Here is an 18,262-nt window from a genome sequence, read left to right on the forward strand (position 1 = left end):
AGAACATCAGGGCCATTTTAACTTTTAAATTAAACACTCACTCTTTGCAATATGCCATAGATCGAAATAGTGGGTAACCTCTGGCCATTCTTTCCTCATGTAAGGAGCAATCATGATGTGCTGGTCAGTTGTTAGGCTGCCTATACAAACACCAGCATCTTCCACTTCTCGACGGCATCTGATCAATCCCTCCTTCTCCATTGCCTGTGATGATGTTGTCTCAGTGACCTGTATATGTAAGAATGTTTAATTTGAATTGACTATTGGGCGCTGTCTTCTTATAAAACAAACACAATAAGTATTGAAACACTGAATATGTTGCTAAACATTTAAGTAGGCGACTAATCAATTTATCAAATCTAGTAAAAATAATAATGTTCACTGGAGACAGTTCTCACCTTCACCAACTGAGATGCCACTATAAGAGAGGATTTTACATCCATTAGTGTGTAGGTGCTGTATAGGGCACTATGTCCTGGGGTGTCAAATCTTCCATCTTCGCTGACATCTATCTGCTCTGTACCTAGTGCCTGTTGTACTGCTGTCATGTTATGGCTGTAGACATTCCTGATGACCTGTGTAGAAAAACAGCTAGTATTACATGAAACATACAGGATTATTACATAAAAGGCATAGAGTTTAGATAGAAACCAAGCTAGTAATTGCTGTAAATATTCATTTGAGTTTTGAACATTGGTGAATACATTCAGGACTCAATTGTACCATGATGTGAATGACATTGGACATACTTGCGTTTCATTTTGTCAACCTATTTCTGGTTGACTAAGGTAAAATAATAACACCAAACAGTGCTAAATGTCATACATAAACATTATGGTAGATTAAAGACTTGCCCCATGAAGGTAGTGCTGTTGGTGTTTGAAAAAAGATCGCATGGAGGGAGCCATGATACTAAGCATCGAGAATGCACGGAGAAACTTGGTTGGCAAGCATCCAGTAAACAAGATCATCGCACTTATCAAAATGTTTATGACAGCACGTCCACTGGTGCGACTGCTAGATTCCCATGTTCTCACGTGTCTGCAGCTATCACAAACGGCTGTCATTTTGACGTATCCTCCATCTCTGTATGTAGACTCCACGTTGGTAAGGCACGCACACTTCCTACAGTACTTGAGTGCCTCTAGAAGTTGCTTGTGATCTACCAAGTATTTTGGTTCATTGTACCATGATCTCTGTCTGTAATTATAAAAGTAATAACTGATGGTTATGCATCTGTAGCATAGCTGAAAAACACTCAAATTATCCCGCCTAAACCGAGGCACAGATGCCAATGATAGGGTGAACCAAATGCACAATAGTACACATACATTATGAACTTACGCCTGTTTATAGACTTGGTAGTTTTCCTTTTCTGCATCATCATCCTCGTAGTCACTGTCTGGCTCCCAATCAGAATCTTCCATATCATCTACTGGCAGATCATCTTCTAACTCATCCATGTATTCAAGGAAATCGTCTCCTCCATAATCTATATTCTTCAGAACACTACCTTCTATATCACCCACAGCATCATCGTCCACATGTTCTACCATATTAGCTGTTACAACCTAGTAATAGATGAAAGTGTTTACACATGGGGGTTTGATGAGGCACCAAAGCATTACCAATGAGTGGCCATGGGTTGGCAGCCTGATCACATATTGATGATCATAACATCAAAACAAAAGCAACAAACTTCGTGTGGTTGAAGCAAACTAACGCCATATGGATTGTATATGGCTGGTTTGTTTGCTTTGTTTGGAAATTTTTATTTTGGATAACCCCACAAACCTCTGTTGTATTGCCGCCAGATTTTCCATCTAGGCAACTGCTACCATGACAATGCTGTGCTGCTTCCGTTGTATCAATATCAGACTTTTTTTCTGAGCTGTTGGTATCAGTGAGATGCTGAGCTGCCCCCCTTCTATCTATTTTTTCAATGTCTTTACTGGAAATTTTTGAAAACAACATTTGGTCAGAGGTCATTTTATGAGAGGTCAGCGGACATATGTTGTCAGTGAAACCAAAAGATAGCCAAAGATGAAATGCAAACATTTAATTATTACAATATTACTAACTCACCTGTTATACTGTGTTGATGATGAGCGATACTTGATCAATCCAAAAGTTGAAACGCTCTTGGTGACACTTAAAACAGATTCTGTCATCGTGCTTACTGCGACTGCCGACTGATTGTCTGGCTGCTTCTTTCTCTTTGGAGGTGGTGGTCGTGTGGTTAGACGTGGTCGTAGTGGGATCCTTGAAAATTATAATGCAAACTAATGCAAAGACATGTATAAAACTGATTGAAAATGATGAACCAAGTGCATAAGCTTTTGTGAGAACTTTGTATTATGTCACCTTGTCACATGAGTGTAATTTCCCCCCTTCCCCTGAGATGCTTCTATATGAATTTTTTGTAATGATTGTGATAGTGAGTCATTAAACAGTCATAATTATAGATTCAGACTATAATAATTTACCTTCACTGCTGTGATAGAAAGAGTTCAGCTTGCATGGATAGAAAGAGTTCAACACATGCATCTGCAAACAAAGTTATTCATGCTGTATGTTACTGATCCTATCTTGAGCCTGGCAAACATGCAAATCCCTAGTTGAAGGCTGGTTCACACTATATCGCCATATCTTGGCGTTGGTCGTCAATTATGTGAACCGTGAATTTATGTCATCGACGATCATCGCGGACAGGTCGGGAAAGTTAGCAGCTGTAAAACTTCCCCGATGTTTCGCCAAGATCGACGACTGCCTTTCAAATGTGAACCATTTCAGCGATGGTAATTCAAGGCCGTGAATAGCGTGAGCTATTCATAATCATTTATGATAGTCGCTGCGGGACTAATTTTTTATTCCCGCATGCGAAAAAAGAGGTTTCTTCACAAAAATTTAAAAATATGTCACGCAGTATTTCCTAATGCAAACGCGGTTGGTTTGTGACACGCCGAAATAGTGTGAACCAGCCTTAAATTGACAAAGTGGAGGCAGCTGTCTTGACTAAGTTGGGCACATGCAGACATGACATAAGGTTTATAGACAGAATGGTTCATACATGGGTATGAGGGATAAAATAATCATGCAGTAAAAAGTAACAACATTAACACAGCAGAGATAGACAGTTGTTATACTTCTGAACTCAGGTTGAGGTGACCTACTCGGGAGCAAGTGCTCTCCTTTTCTCTAATCTGCTCTCTCTTTTAGTAGGCGATCTAGGTTGTTGCTTTCTTGGTGATGGTACTGATGTGCCAGATGCAAGTTGAATGGTTGGTACAGCATCATCCTTGAATGTGAGCCTAAAATATTTTCAAAAGATTGTATTTCATTTAAATTTTGTAAGCAGTCTGTCTATATATATATATATGATGAGATGGTGAACAACCACAGAAATGTAGACCATGTTAATTAATGCAGGCTGCTGACTTGACAATATTGCTATTGATGCAGCTAGACTCCATTAACTCATGGATCTTTTATATGGTTTTTATTCATGATAATTCTACAGAAAAGATTTGGCTCTGGCTTAGTCAGCTGGATTTTTCTCATTGCGATCAGTTTGGGTTTGCTAGCTACCTAGTACCAGAACAGTTAAATTGGTTGAATTACTATGATAATATTATGCACTGAGGAATAAAAAACACTTATGCGTTTGAACAAAGATATGCAACTCTTGGTTCTGATGTGGTGTAAGATCTTTAGTACAGAGAAAACAACTTTTATCTCTGATAACATTTTATCATTCATAATAATATACTCACGTGACACCAGGCATCGTAAGATATTGATTATAGTTGGTGAATGAGTCTGTAGAGAAATGCCTAAAGCACAGACGACTGTTACTAGTCCATTTGAAGTTCTTAACTTTGGTCGAGACAAAGTGAGTCCATCGAATTTGAAGAGAAGAACTCACAGGCCACGCCTTCAGATGGTCTGTAGCTTCACAGTTGGCAGCTGCGCATCTTCTGCTCATCTTACCTTAGCTTACCTCAGGCCGGTAGCGGGATGAGTACAAAATATACCACTCAACTATATACTACTCAAATCCACAATACACCACTCTTAAATCGGCAATATACTACTCAAATTCCACAATAAACCACTCTCAAGTTAACAATATACCACTCTCAAATCAACAATATACTACTCCAAGTCAGCAAAACACCTCTCTCAAGTCGACAATACAGAATGCACCACAGTAAGTTGACAATAGACCACTCGAAGTCAACAATACACCACTCAATCAACAAAACGCCACTATAAGTCAACAATATATCACTCAAAGTCGACTATATACCACTCGTAATCAACAATTAGGATGATGCACGATGTATTCTCAATGAAGAAGCGTTATTTATTATTTTCTCAACCGAGTACTCGCAGCGTAGGGATGAGAATGGAATATGTTCGCGGGTTGTAGCGAGTTGAGCGGAACTTGCTTTTACGCTAAACTTTGACACTGCTTGGCGCAGTTGTATTACCGTAGGTTGCATAAGCAGCAGATCACGTAAGACACAGGTCTGCCTTTGATGGAAACTTTACCGAGATATAATTGTGTTCCAGGACTATTTAAAAAATGGTTGACCAATGACACGGCAGATAAGAGAATGCGGTGAAATGATTTTATCGAAACGGGTGTCTTAAAACCTATTCTTTTTTTATTTCCAGCCTGTATTATACTCTCAGTCTTTCCTAAAAGGTAGATAGGACATGCAACACTGCTTGTAGATTGTTACTGGATGTTTTATGGGCTGGATGCCGAGAAAATAAAGCTCAAAAAACCGCGATTTTATTATAAGCTAGCGTTGTTAATTGGCCAATTGTAAGCTAGGTTACGCCACTAAATTAACGATATCCGCTAAATAGCGACGTGTTCTAAATGACATCGTTTTGGGGACAAAATGCAAATTAATCTCAAAACTGTTTGGAATTTTTTTATTGAGGCAATAAATATGAAAAATAGTGTGCCCATAGTGATCAGCATAGTTGATTTGCTATTTGAAAAACTTCTACTCAGGATGGTGGCAGTTATGGTTTAAACCATAACTGCCACGATCAGTGTTTTTGTTTTTTTCATATGTAAATCAGACATGCTGATTCCGATTTTGTAATCAAAATAAAAATTGGTCCACTAGTTTTCAAAGTCATTTTTGTTTTTGAAGGCTTTTTACAGCGATTCAATATCGGGGTCGAAAACGACACTTCAAGCCCCGCCCATAAACATGTGACGTAACCTAGCTTTTTATGGACGCAAGTCGGAGATGTTTAGTCGACTGAGAAACAAATAGCTCTGCGAGCTTACCAATGAAAATCGACGTTACAGATGTCAAATCTCCAAAGGTCAAGGTCAGGTTTACATAATTTTTCATAAATTCTTATCGAGACGCTCGGAAATCGCTTTATACAGATAACGCTCTCAATGGCAGGAACCCAAGTACCCATGGATGAAGGTATGCATGGTTTTGTGGCTGAACCTTTTGTTAGGATGGAAGATAACGAGGTTGTGAACGTGAGTAATATTATTTTTATTTCATTTATTTTTAATTTATCGAAAATAATTGATGAAAAAATGCGATATTTGTTATAAAGTACAAAGCAGTTATATCATTCATTTTATTAGATTTCGTTGGATTATATACATACATACAAATGAATATATCGGCTTGTTCATCATCATGTTGTGTTGTCAATAAATTTATTGAGTTTAATATTCTTGACTTAGCTTCCCCAAATTTTTCACTTTGAGACTCAGTTGTACATGTATGTGAAGATAAGCCGCTTTGTATTCAACCTCTTGTCACTAAAACATTCGCTTCCTTACCAGGTTTATGTACCAAGACCTGTTGAGGAATGGTGTGGCTGTGGGAGATGCCAGGCTTGGCCTAAAGAAGACATGAACATCTGCTGCAGGAATCATCCTATATGGGACACGCAAAGAAGTGGAGGGCCAGAGATTTCCTGCATTACATCATGCCCCAACATTGGCGAACTTATGATGTATGCCCCCTTAAGAAACATGTGGCACAACTACTGTACATACCATGGTGTGTTTTGATTTGCACTGCATAATGAGATTTGTCGCATGACATGTCTGCTGTTTAGCAAATCCCTTCCTCATCCTATAATGTTTTTAATCTTTCAAGCAAATTATTATGCAGCTCTATAATGCTACCTCTTACAAGAATATTGTAGATATTTTATTGCAAAAGTTTACCTACAGTCAGCATGATGGGTTGAAAATCACCCATAATCTCAACCTAGCATGCGTGGACTATGTTTTTAACCTTTGTTCCTATCATTACAGTACCACAAAGACCAGATGCTGAATTGCTTCAAGTGGGCCCAAACCTAACCCAAGAACAGATTACCAGACTAATTAATGAACAAAAAAGACTGTGCGCTTACAGGTCGTTAATATTTTGGGCATACCCAAGTTTGAAACGAGGTGAAAGAAAGCCACTACCTGCCTGCATATATGCTTATGTCAGAGCACTGTTTCCTAGTACAGACGACGAAGAAATTTATGCCGATTGGCAACATACTCTCTTTGCCTATAGCAATCAGCAAGACAGTTGATAGATCAGCAAGATAGTTATTAAAGGTTGACTTGCAACAAAATTCACATTACAGTTATTTGATATCAAAAGATTCACCATGTCTTACTCTGTTGTAGGTGCAAAATATGTGGAAAGGTGATTACAAGCTCTTAAAAGCTCAAAAACCAACAGAAAATCGTAGCCACACCAGATCGCTGTAGTTTGGATTCCCTTTCCAAAGCGGTTCAAATGTGATGTAGTTCTGAGCGATGGTTTCTGTTTAGACTTTCTTGCAACCTTATTCGTTGAAATATTTTCACAGATATACTTCACGCATTCAATAAAACTGTCTATTGTTCTTACGAGTCTGTTTTATCGTCATTGTAATGCTGTCACTTTTAGCACTGATATATTATAACTTACCATAAAAAATCATTGAACTTTTTAACCTTAGCTCGAAGGAGTACATATCATTGTCCGATAATCATGACGAGTCCGTTGGTCACCTGTGATATTCAAAGTGCTGCAAAAATTATTTGCGAAGTATTGGGTCACATGATCAGATTACGACTTGACGATTGAATAATGCCGAAACAAAACCGTAAAGTAGTAAGCATCTATATTTGATAAGGGGTCTTCGGTAAAACCCGAAGTGTTTGTCATAAACTAGTACTACGATAAGCTTTATATCGAGTTTTTTATTGGCCTTTCAATTCACGTGAGAACATCATGTAACAAGACAATAACCAAATTTCATGGCTACGTCATCGAAATAAAGAGATTCCAATCTACGGCGGCTATTCGTTTTTGAGCTTTTAAGAGCTTTTTATCACATTTCCACATATTTGGCACCTACAACACAACAGAGTAAGACACGGTGAATCTTTTGATACCAAATAACTGTTATGAGAATTTTATTGCAAATCAACCTTTAATAACTATCTTGCTGATCTATCAACTGTCTTGCTGATTGCTATAAGCAAAGAGAGTTTAGATATAGATATAGTAAATCCTAGATTGGCGAATAGCTATCATTACAATGGAGCAAAAGTGAGGCCTATAATTGGCTGTTGTTCTCACGATGTCAAGTCGCAGTGATGTGCATCACGGCAACAGAGCCTTCCGCTGAGCAATGAGTTTAGTAGTGAAAGCATGCTTGTGCTACTAGTTTATAAGTCATAAACGTTACAATAAGACTAAATTCTCGGTAAAATGTCATCAGAAAAGACTACAACACCTCAGGTATGTGAACCCAAAATAAAAATTTTAAATACTTAAATCAACTTAACCTTTGCGCGTGTGCTATATCATTGGTTCACGTTGCATGTTGCTACTGGTAACAAACTAACTACCTTACCAACTCAACTTACTTGTCCTATCATGGTCTCATAACAACGAACATACCTTTTTATGATTATTCGGAATTGAAAGTGAAGTGAATGAATGTTAGGGACTATCAAAAGAAAGATTGTCTAGACTGATTACAACAACATATATTACATACTTGTCTCTCAGCTGGTAGGGTTGTAATCTAGCTTGGCATGGTTGATCAAATGCCTTTTTTTGTCTCATTCGAAGTAATGTAATTATATTCATTCTACTACATGTATGTATTGTTAATGTTTAGGCCAATAAAAAGTCAAGTCGCCGTGGGTGCTGTGCCTATGAATGTTCAAGCAATCCTGAGAAATGCCCAAATCTGGCCTTGCACCGCTTTCCAAACAAGAAACGAGCTGAAACCTGTAATGCTTGCCTCACATTTGACGATTTAGTGAATAAGCTGCTACACCAAAATGCTTGTTCTTGGTGTCAAATTGAAGCTCAGAATGTGGTTCTAGCAGCCATAGAAACAGAATTTTGATAATGAATACAAAATTTCATTTTTGAACAAATAAATTTATGCCGATCGATCTTACAAGACTGATCTATAATTTACACAATAACAAAGAAGGTGCAGATTTTAGCCAAAATCTGTTACTATCACCTGATTCTACACAAAATTCTGAATATACAAGTAAAATCTCATGACAATATTACATACTTTCTTCTTTATATAGTCTCACGTAGCATATGGAGTCACTGAAAAAGCACATTTGAGAAAAACGACTTTGAAAAAAAAATTTATGCCGCTTCTCTGTTGCTCAGTAGTCGTGCGACGTGCTGTTGACTTACTTCGGCAGTTGTTCGATTTCTACTCCACCTTTTCAAGAGTATGAAACCAAGCAACTGCGAAAGAAAGTAAACCTTACCGATTTCCGATTCTTTCTCTTCAATCTGTGCTCATCTTTAACTTTTGCATGCAGCAATGACTTCTCACCTACAAGCAAACCAAAATACTTCAGTCCTACCACTAGTGAAGAACATCAGGGCCATTTTAACTTTTAAATTAAACACTCACTCTTTGCAATATGCCATAGATCGAAATAGTGGGTAACCTCTGGCCATTCTTTCCTCATGTAAGGAGCAATCATGATGTGCTGGTCAGTTGTTAGGCTGCCTATACAAACACCAGCATCTTCCACTTCTCGACGGCATCTGATCAATCCCTCCTTCTCCATTGCCTGTGATGATGTTGTCTCAGTGACCTGTATATGTAAGAATGTTTAATTTGAATTGACTATTGGGCGCTGTCTTCTTATAAAACAAACACAATAAGTATTGAAACACTGAATATGTTGCTAAACATTTAAGTAGGCGACTAATCAATTTATCAAATCTAGTAAAAATAATAATGTTCACTGGAGACAGTTCTCACCTTCACCAACTGAGATGCCACTATAAGAGAGGATTTTACATCCATTAGTGTGTAGGTGCTGTATAGGGCACTATGTCCTGGGGTGTCAAATCTTCCATCTCCGCTGACATCTATCTGCTCTGTACCTAGTGCCTGTTGTACTGCTGTCATGTTATGGCTGTAGACATTCCTGATGACCTGTGTAGAAAAACAGCTAGTATTACATGAAACATACAGGATTATTACATAAAAGGCATAGAGTTTAGATAGAAACCAAGCTAGTAATTGCTGTAAATATTCATTTGAGTTTTGAACATTGGTGAATACATTCAGGACTCAATTGTACCATGATGTGAATGACATTGGACATACTTGCGTTTCATTTTGTCAACCTATTTCTGGTTGACTAAGGTAAAATAATAACACCAAACAGTGCTAAATGTCATACATAAACATTATGGTAGATTAAAGACTTGCCCCATGAAGGTAGTGCTGTTGGTGTTTGAAAAAAGATCGCATGGAGGGAGCCATGATACTAAGCATCGAGAATGCACGGAGAAACTTGGTTGGCAAGCATCCAGTAAACAAGATCATCGCACTTATCAAAATGTTTATGACAGCACGTCCACTGGTGCGACTGCTAGATTCCCATGTTCTCACGTGTCTGCAGCTATCACAAACGGCTGTCATTTTGACGTATCCTCCATCTCTGTATGTAGACTCCACGTTGGTAAGGCACGCACACTTCCTACAGTACTTGAGTGCCTCTAGAAGTTGCTTGTGATCTACCAAGTATTTTGGTTCATTGTACCATGATCTCTGTCTGTAATTATAAAAGTAATAACTGATGGTTATGCATCTGTAGCATAGCTGAAAAACACTCAAATTATCCCGCCTAAACCGAGGCACAGATGCCAATGATAGGGTGAACCAAATGCACAATAGTACACATACATTATGAACTTACGCCTGTTTATAGACTTGGTAGTTTTCCTTTTCTGCATCATCATCCTCGTAGTCACTGTCTGGCTCCCAATCAGAATCTTCCATATCATCTACTGGCAGATCATCTTCTAACTCATCCATGTATTCAAGGAAATCGTCTCCTCCATAATCTATATTCTTCAGAACACTACCTTCTATATCACCCACAGCATCATCGTCCACATGTTCTACCATATTAGCTGTTACAACCTAGTAATAGATGAAAGTGTTTACACATGGGGGTTTGATGAGGCACCAAAGCATTACCAATGAGTGGCCATGGGTTGGCAGCCTGATCACATATTGATGATCATAACATCAAAACAAAAGCAACAAACTTCGTGTGGTTGAAGCAAACTAACGCCATATGGATTGTATATGGCTGGTTTGTTTGCTTTGTTTGGAAATTTTTATTTTGGATAACCCCACAAACCTCTGTTGTATTGCCGCCAGATTTTCCATCTAGGCAACTGCTACCATGACAATGCTGTGCTGCTTCCGTTGTATCAATATCAGACTTTTTTTCTGAGCTGTTGGTATCAGTGAGATGCTGAGCTGCCCCCCTTCTATCTATTTTTTCAATGTCTTTACTGGAAATTTTTGAAAACAACATTTGGTCAGAGGTCATTTTATGAGAGGTCAGCGGACATATGTTGTCAGTGAAACCAAAAGATAGCCAAAGATGAAATGCAAACATTTAATTATTACAATATTACTAACTCACCTGTTATACTGTGTTGATGATGAGCGATACTTGATCAATCCAAAAGTTGAAACGCTCTTGGTGACACTTAAAACAGATTCTGTCATCGTGCTTACTGCGACTGCCGACTGATTGTCTGGCTGCTTCTTTCTCTTTGGAGGTGGTGGTCGTGTGGTTAGACGTGGTCGTAGTGGGATCCTTGAAAATTATAATGCAAACTAATGCAAAGACATGTATAAAACTGATTGAAAATGATGAACCAAGTGCATAAGCTTTTGTGAGAACTTTGTATTATGTCACCTTGTCACATGAGTGTAATTTCCCCCCTTCCCCTGAGATGCTTCTATATGAATTTTTTGTAATGATTGTGATAGTGAGTCATTAAACAGTCATAATTATAGATTCAGACTATAATAATTTACCTTCACTGCTGTGATAGAAAGAGTTCAGCTTGCATGGATAGAAAGAGTTCAACACATGCATCTGCAAACAAAGTTATTCATGCTGTATGTTACTGATCCTATCTTGAGCCTGGCAAACATGCAAATCCCTAGTTGAAGGCTGGTTCACACTATATCGCCATATCTTGGCGTTGGTCGTCAATTATGTGAACCGTGAATTTATGTCATCGACGATCATCGCGGACAGGTCGGGAAAGTTAGCAGCTGTAAAACTTCCCCGATGTTTCGCCAAGATCGACGACTGCCTTTCAAATGTGAACCATTTCAGCGATGGTAATTCAAGGCCGTGAATAGCGTGAGCTATTCATAATCATTTATGATAGTCGCTGCGGGACTAATTTTTTATTCCCGCATGCGAAAAAAGAGGTTTCTTCACAAAAATTTAAAAATATGTCACGCAGTATTTCCTAATGCAAACGCGGTTGGTTTGTGACACGCCGAAATAGTGTGAACCAGCCTTAAATTGACAAAGTGGAGGCAGCTGTCTTGACTAAGTTGGGCACATGCAGACATGACATAAGGTTTATAGACAGAATGGTTCATACATGGGTATGAGGGATAAAATAATCATGCAGTAAAAAGTAACAACATTAACACAGCAGAGATAGACAGTTGTTATACTTCTGAACTCAGGTTGAGGTGACCTACTCGGGAGCAAGTGCTCTCCTTTTCTCTAATCTGCTCTCTCTTTTAGTAGGCGATCTAGGTTGTTGCTTTCTTGGTGATGGTACTGATGTGCCAGATGCAAGTTGAATGGTTGGTACAGCATCATCCTTGAATGTGAGCCTAAAATATTTTCAAAAGATTGTATTTCATTTAAATTTTGTAAGCAGTCTGTCTATATATATATATATGATGAGATGGTGAACAACCACAGAAATGTAGACCATGTTAATTAATGCAGGCTGCTGACTTGACAATATTGCTATTGATGCAGCTAGACTCCATTAACTCATGGATCTTTTATATGGTTTTTATTCATGATAATTCTACAGAAAAGATTTGGCTCTGGCTTAGTCAGCTGGATTTTTCTCATTGCGATCAGTTTGGGTTTGCTAGCTACCTAGTACCAGAACAGTTAAATTGGTTGAATTACTATGATAATATTATGCACTGAGGAATAAAAAACACTTATGCGTTTGAACAAAGATATGCAACTCTTGGTTCTGATGTGGTGTAAGATCTTTAGTACAGAGAAAACAACTTTTATCTCTGATAACATTTTATCATTCATAATAATATACTCACGTGACACCAGGCATCGTAAGATATTGATTATAGTTGGTGAATGAGTCTGTAGAGAAATGCCTAAAGCACAGACGACTGTTACTAGTCCATTTGAAGTTCTTAACTTTGGTCGAGACAAAGTGAGTCCATCGAATTTGAAGAGAAGAACTCACAGGCCACGCCTTCAGATGGTCTGTAGCTTCACAGTTGGCAGCTGCGCATCTTCTGCTCATCTTACCTTAGCTTACCTCAGGCCGGTAGCGGGATGAGTACAAAATATACCACTCAACTATATACTACTCAAATCCACAATACACCACTCTTAAATCGGCAATATACTACTCAAATTCCACAATAAACCACTCTCAAGTTAACAATATACCACTCTCAAATCAACAATATACTACTCCAAGTCAGCAAAACACCTCTCTCAAGTCGACAATACAGAATGCACCACAGTAAGTTGACAATAGACCACTCGAAGTCAACAATACACCACTCAATCAACAAAACGCCACTATAAGTCAACAATATATCACTCAAAGTCGACTATATACCACTCGTAATCAACAATTAGGATGATGCACGATGTATTCTCAATGAAGAAGCGTTATTTATTATTTTCTCAACCGAGTACTCGCAGCGTAGGGATGAGAATGGAATATGTTCGCGGGTTGTAGCGAGTTGAGCGGAACTTGCTTTTACGCTAAACTTTGACACTGCTTGGCGCAGTTGTATTACCGTAGGTTGCATAAGCAGCAGATCACGTAAGACACAGGTCTGCCTTTGATGGAAACTTTACCGAGATATAATTGTGTTCCAGGACTATTTAAAAAATGGTTGACCAATGACACGGCAGATAAGAGAATGCGGTGAAATGATTTTATCGAAACGGGTGTCTTAAAACCTATTCTTTTTTTATTTCCAGCCTGTATTATACTCTCAGTCTTTCCTAAAAGGTAGATAGGACATGCAACACTGCTTGTAGATTGTTACTGGATGTTTTATGGGCTGGATGCCGAGAAAATAAAGCTCAAAAAACCGCGATTTTATTATAAGCTAGCGTTGTTAATTGGCCAATTGTAAGCTAGGTTACGCCACTAAATTAACGATATCCGCTAAATAGCGACGTGTTCTAAATGACATCGTTTTGGGGACAAAATGCAAATTAATCTCAAAACTGTTTGGAATTTTTTTATTGAGGCAATAAATATGAAAAATAGTGTGCCCATAGTGATCAGCATAGTTGATTTGCTATTTGAAAAACTTCTACTCAGGATGGTGGCAGTTATGGTTTAAACCATAACTGCCACGATCAGTGTTTTTGTTTTTTTCATATGTAAATCAGACATGCTGATTCCGATTTTGTAATCAAAATAAAAATTGGTCCACTAGTTTTCAAAGTCATTTTTGTTTTTGAAGGCTTTTTACAGCGATTCAATATCGGGGTCGAAAACGACACTTCAAGCCCCGCCCATAAACATGTGACGTAACCTAGCTTTTTATGGACGCAAGTCGGAGATGTTTAGTCGACTGAGAAACAAATAGCTCTGCGAGCTTACCAATGAAAATCGACGTTACAGATGTCAAATCTCCAAAGGTCAAGGTCAGGTTTACATAATTTTTCATAAATTCTTATCGAGACGCTCGGAAATCGCTTTATACAGATAACGCTCTCAATGGCAGGAACCCAAGTACCCATGGATGAAGGTATGCATGGTTTTGTGGCTGAACCTTTTGTTAGGATGGAAGATAACGAGGTTGTGAACGTGAGTAATATTATTTTTATTTCATTTATTTTTAATTTATCGAAAATAATTGATGAAAAAATGCGATATTTGTTATAAAGTACAAAGCAGTTATATCATTCATTTTATTAGATTTCGTTGGATTATATACATACATACAAATGAATATATCGGCTTGTTCATCATCATGTTGTGTTGTCAATAAATTTATTGAGTTTAATATTCTTGACTTAGCTTCCCCAAATTTTTCACTTTGAGACTCAGTTGTACATGTATGTGAAGATAAGCCGCTTTGTATTCAACCTCTTGTCACTAAAACATTCGCTTCCTTACCAGGTTTATGTACCAAGACCTGTTGAGGAATGGTGTGGCTGTGGGAGATGCCAGGCTTGGCCTAAAGAAGACATGAACATCTGCTGCAGGAATCATCCTATATGGGACACGCAAAGAAGTGGAGGGCCAGAGATTTCCTGCATTACATCATGCCCCAACATTGGCGAACTTATGATGTATGCCCCCTTAAGAAACATGTGGCACAACTACTGTACATACCATGGTGTGTTTTGATTTGCACTGCATAATGAGATTTGTCGCATGACATGTCTGCTGTTTAGCAAATCCCTTCCTCATCCTATAATGTTTTTAATCTTTCAAGCAAATTATTATGCAGCTCTATAATGCTACCTCTTACAAGAATATTGTAGATATTTTATTGCAAAAGTTTACCTACAGTCAGCATGATGGGTTGAAAATCACCCATAATCTCAACCTAGCATGCGTGGACTATGTTTTTAACCTTTGTTCCTATCATTACAGTACCACAAAGACCAGATGCTGAATTGCTTCAAGTGGGCCCAAACCTAACCCAAGAACAGATTACCAGACTAATTAATGAACAAAAAAGACTGTGCGCTTACAGGTCGTTAATATTTTGGGCATACCCAAGTTTGAAACGAGGTGAAAGAAAGCCACTACCTGCCTGCATATATGCTTATGTCAGAGCACTGTTTCCTAGTACAGACGACGAAGAAATTTATGCCGATTGGCAACATACTCTCTTTGCCTATAGCAATCAGCAAGACAGTTGATAGATCAGCAAGATAGTTATTAAAGGTTGACTTGCAACAAAATTCACATTACAGTTATTTGATATCAAAAGATTCACCATGTCTTACTCTGTTGTAGGTGCAAAATATGTGGAAAGGTGATTACAAGCTCTTAAAAGCTCAAAAACCAACAGAAAATCGTAGCCACACCAGATCGCTGTAGTTTGGATTCCCTTTCCAAAGCGGTTCAAATGTGATGTAGTTCTGAGCGATGGTTTCTGTTTAGACTTTCTTGCAACCTTATTCGTTGAAATATTTTCACAGATATACTTCACGCATTCAATAAAACTGTCTATTGTTCTTACGAGTCTGTTTTATCGTCATTGTAATGCTGTCACTTTTAGCACTGATATATTATAACTTACCATAAAAAATCATTGAACTTTTTAACCTTAGCTCGAAGGAGTACATATCATTGTCCGATAATCATGACGAGTCCGTTGGTCACCTGTGATATTCAAAGTGCTGCAAAAATTATTTGCGAAGTATTGGGTCACATGATCAGATTACGACTTGACGATTGAATAATGCCGAAACAAAACCGTAAAGTAGTAAGCATCTATATTTGATAAGGGGTCTTCGGTAAAACCCGAAGTGTTTGTCATAAACTAGTACTACGATAAGCTTTATATCGAGTTTTTTATTGGCCTTTCAATTCACGTGAGAACATCATGTAACAAGACAATAACCAAATTTCATGGCTACGTCATCGAAATAAAGAGATTCCAATCTACGGCGGCTATTCGTTTTTGAGCTTTTAAGAGCTTTTTATCACATTTCCACATATTTGGCACCTACAACACAACAGAGTAAGACACGGTGAATCTTTTGATACCAAATAACTGTTATGAGAATTTTATTGCAAATCAACCTTTAATAACTATCTTGCTGATCTATCAACTGTCTTGCTGATTGCTATAAGCAAAGAGAGTTTAGATATAGATATAGTAAATCCTAGATTGGCGAATAGCTATCATTACAATGGAGCAAAAGTGAGGCCTATAATTGGCTGTTGTTCTCACGATGTCAAGTCGCAGTGATGTGCATCACGGCAACAGAGCCTTCCGCTGAGCAATGAGTTTAGTAGTGAAAGCATGCTTGTGCTACTAGTTTATAAGTCATAAACGTTACAATAAGACTAAATTCTCGGTAAAATGTCATCAGAAAAGACTACAACACCTCAGGTATGTGAACCCAAAATAAAAATTTTAAATACTTAAATCAACTTAACCTTTGCGCGTGTGCTATATCATTGGTTCACGTTGCATGTTGCTACTGGTAACAAACTAACTACCTTACCAACTCAACTTACTTGTCCTATCATGGTCTCATAACAACGAACATACCTTTTTATGATTATTCGGAATTGAAAGTGAAGTGAATGAATGTTAGGGACTATCAAAAGAAAGATTGTCTAGACTGATTACAACAACATATATTACATACTTGTCTCTCAGCTGGTAGGGTTGTAATCTAGCTTGGCATGGTTGATCAAATGCCTTTTTTTGTCTCATTCGAAGTAATGTAATTATATTCATTCTACTACATGTATGTATTGTTAATGTTTAGGCCAATAAAAAGTCAAGTCGCCGTGGGTGCTGTGCCTATGAATGTTCAAGCAATCCTGAGAAATGCCCAAATCTGGCCTTGCACCGCTTTCCAAACAAGAAACGAGCTGAAACCTGTAATGCTTGCCTCACATTTGACGATTTAGTGAATAAGCTGCTACACCAAAATGCTTGTTCTTGGTGTCAAATTGAAGCTCAGAATGTGGTTCTAGCAGCCATAGAAACAGAATTTTGATAATGAATACAAAATTTCATTTTTGAACAAATAAATTTATGCCGATCGATCTTACAAGACTGATCTATAATTTACACAATAACAAAGAAGGTGCAGATTTTAGCCAAAATCTGTTACTATCACCTGATTCTACACAAAATTCTGAATATACAAGTAAAATCTCATGACAATATTACATACTTTCTTCTTTATATAGTCTCACGTAGCATATGGAGTCACTGAAAAAGCACATTTGAGAAAAACGACTTTGAAAAAAAAATTTATGCCGCTTCTCTGTTGCTCAGTAGTCGTGCGACGTGCTGTTGACTTACTTCGGCAGTTGTTCGATTTCTACTCCACCTTTTCAAGAGTATGAAACCAAGCAACTGCGAAAGAAAGTAAACCTTACCGATTTCCGATTCTTTCTCTTCAATCTGTGCTCATCTTTAACTTTTGCATGCAGCAATGACTTCTCACCTACAAGCAAACCAAAATACTTCAGTCCTACCACTAGTGAAGAACATCAGGGCCATTTTAACTTTTAAATTAAACACTCACTCTTTGCAATATGCCATAGATCGAAATAGTGGGTAACCTCTGGCCATTCTTTCCTCATGTAAGGAGCAATCATGATGTGCTGGTCAGTTGTTAGGCTGCCTATACAAACACCAGCATCTTCCACTTCTCGACGGCATCTGATCAATCCCTCCTTCTCCATTGCCTGTGATGATGTTGTCTCAGTGACCTGTATATGTAAGAATGTTTAATTTGAATTGACTATTGGGCGCTGTCTTCTTATAAAACAAACACAATAAGTATTGAAACACTGAATATGTTGCTAAACATTTAAGTAGGCGACTAATCAATTTATCAAATCTAGTAAAAATAATAATGTTCACTGGAGACAGTTCTCACCTTCACCAACTGAGATGCCACTATAAGAGAGGATTTTACATCCATTAGTGTGTA

The 18,262-nt window shown here is 37.9% G+C and overlaps 2 long non-coding RNA genes across 2 annotated transcripts; both read left to right on the forward strand.

The window, feature by feature from the left end:
- The first annotated feature begins 5,499 nt into the window (after nt 1-5,499).
- On the forward strand, nt 5,500-7,176 carry LOC137404492 (uncharacterized). The gene is made up of 3 exons (XR_010979691.1): nt 5,500-5,521; nt 5,837-6,056; nt 6,317-7,176. It is a non-coding gene; the product is annotated as an uncharacterized lncRNA (long non-coding RNA).
- A 7,228-nt stretch (nt 7,177-14,404) lies between these two features.
- Nucleotides 14,405-16,081, forward strand: LOC137404491 (uncharacterized). Its single transcript, XR_010979690.1, has 3 exons — nt 14,405-14,426; nt 14,742-14,961; nt 15,222-16,081. It is a non-coding gene; the product is annotated as an uncharacterized lncRNA (long non-coding RNA).
- The last annotated feature ends 2,181 nt before the right edge of the window (nt 16,082-18,262 follow it).

Source organism: Watersipora subatra, chromosome 9, assembly GCF_963576615.1.
Source record: "Watersipora subatra chromosome 9, tzWatSuba1.1, whole genome shotgun sequence".
NCBI classification, from domain to species: Eukaryota; Metazoa; Bryozoa; class Gymnolaemata; order Cheilostomatida; family Watersiporidae; genus Watersipora; species Watersipora subatra.